We start from the raw sequence: 2,347 nt of genomic DNA on the forward strand, positions 1-2,347 counted from the left end.
GAACTCACAGAGATCCGCCTGCCTCTGCCTCCCGAGTGCTGGGATTAAAGGCATGTGCCACCATCGCCCGGCTTCTCCAAGTTTGTAACCTTTTTGGTAGTTAGTATTTACTTATAGTTTGAAGTTACAGTTAACCAAGGAGTGGAATCTTGTAGTGACAGGAACTTGAGATAACCTGATCCCACTGCATATATAGCCAAGAATGAATTGTGAATGCTATGGTGAGCTTACCTTCTCCTTTTTATATGCTTGGGAGCCTAGCCCAGGAAACCAGCATCAATTAGAACAGAGACCTATTCAGAGTAATTTTGATGTTCACCTGCTTGCTACTATAAGGCCTTTCTTTACCTGTGTGTATGCGGTTTTGTGTTTTGCTGATTGTCTCTGTCTCCTGCAGCATTATGTGTGTTGTTTGGATTTAAAGTGACAGCAGGCTGCTTATTCCTCAGGTGTTTGGGGCTGTAGTCTGGGCAACATATATGGAGGGCATTCTAGCTTTGCAGAAAGTACTCCTCTGATGTGGAGTTTTCTCAACCTTTGGATAGTGCTGTGAATATCCATGGTCTGGCTCCCAGACTGAAAGATCACAGAAGCACCATTATTCCTGGCTGCCCTATCTAGTAGGCTTAGCCTGTGGGTATCTGTTCACTGGCAGAGTTCTGTTTTCCAGCACTTTGTTCTTTTAAGTAGCATTATTGTGCTAGGGTTCTGAAGGGTAACTGATGGGTTGGCGGAGAGATATGACTTAGCTGATGAAGATGAAAGACAGTCAGCACCCTTCTCCCCGTGTACGCCATTCCTTCTCTGTCACTGTCCCTCTTAGAGAACCTAAGCACCTTTGCACTTAGAGAAGTCTTGGAAGCAGGTCATGTCAGTATCTTCATCACATCGCATCCAGGATTGTAGCAGCATCCCTCATGATGGAGATGTGTTAGCTTGTCAGTGAAGAATGTATTCTTTTAGTTCTGTCTTTTCTGTTTGAAATCTGCGTAACCACCTGGTAGGTCTTGCTTTTCCTCTTCCCACCCATCACACTGCCTAGATCTCAGAGAATTTTTTTTCTTCCTCTGGGCTATGATCAGTGGGTTTTCTTGGGGGGGGGGGAGTTGGGCCGCTGGCTATCTGTTGAAGGTGTCTGCATATATGTTCATCTAATGCTGGCATGATCTGGTGTCACCAGCACTTGAATTCTCCAGAAAGCCTTGGTCCCCACCCCAGAGGTTGTGTTGCAGGGCTGCCTACAGGTTTGGTTCTGTCCAGCTTGAGGCCTAGCTCTTTGCTTGACTTGAGTAAGAATGGGCTTTTGTAAGTAAGAATAGTGATAGATAGGTATTCTTGAACCTGTCTGTTATTTTTCACTGTGATGGGCACCTGCGTGTGTGTGTGTGTGTGTGTGTGTGTGAGAGAGAGAGAGAGAGAGAGAGAGAGAGAGAGAGAAGCAGAGCTGCATGTGCTCTGTACAAATAGAAGCTTTATCCTGCCTGCATAGTGAGTGCAGCTTGTTCCTTTCCTCAGCACTTCTGCCGCTGCATGACCTTCATTCTCTGTGTTTTTAAAAGTTATTTACGACCTGGCAGTGGTGGCACACACCTTTAAAATCCCAGCATTCGGGAGGCGGAGGCAGTTGGATCTCTGTGAGTTTGAGGCCAGCCTGGTCTATAAGAGCTAGTTCCAGGGCAGACACCAAAGCAACAGAGAAAACCTGTCTCGAAAAAACCAAAAAAAAAAAAAAATAATAATAATAATAATAAATAAATAAAAGTTATTTGTGCTGGGCAGTGGTGGCGCGTACCTTTAATCTCAACACTCAAGAGGAAGAGGCAGGTGGATCTCTGTGAGTTCCAGGCCAGCCTGGTCTACAGAGGGAGTTCCAGGACAGGCTCGAAGGCCTTAAAAAAAAAAGTTATGTACTTATTAAAATTGATTGCTGCAGAGTTATGGCTTTCCTTTGTCTTCTGGTGTTTTTGTTTGTTGGTTTGTTTTTCTGTTTATTTTAAGCAGGTAGATCTTGACCTTTAAGGTTAATGTTTGAAACCAACTGTATTTTCTCAACGTGTTTTTGTCTCACTGCTTCTCTGGCCCCCGCTCTTGTAAGACAGCCCCCCCCCCCCCGTTTTTTGGAGCGCATCTTTGGACTTCAGCTTTTTTACTGCTGTCATCGAGAACTCTAGCTTTACTTATTGCTGTCAATATTTACTTTATAAGTTACAGAAGCCTATGGAGAAGGCTCAACTGTCAGTAACCAGTTCCTCTTGACCACAGCTGATAACAAACTGGGGCCTTACCTGTGTGTACTTGTCATTTCATTTCTCTCTCTCTCTCTCTCTCTCTCTCTCTCTCTCTCTCT

General features: G+C 44.7%; 1 protein-coding gene across 5 annotated transcripts in view; it reads left to right on the forward strand.

Annotated features, from left to right (window-relative positions):
- Ehmt1 (euchromatic histone lysine methyltransferase 1) overlaps window positions 1–2,347 on the forward strand; it is a 168,905-nt gene that overhangs the window by 132,299 nt on the left and 34,259 nt on the right. The window lies entirely within an intron of this gene.

The sequence above is a fragment of the Microtus ochrogaster genome, chromosome 4, assembly GCF_000317375.1.
Source record: "Microtus ochrogaster isolate Prairie Vole_2 chromosome 4, MicOch1.0, whole genome shotgun sequence".
Lineage (NCBI taxonomy): Eukaryota > Metazoa > Chordata > Mammalia > Rodentia > Cricetidae > Microtus > Microtus ochrogaster.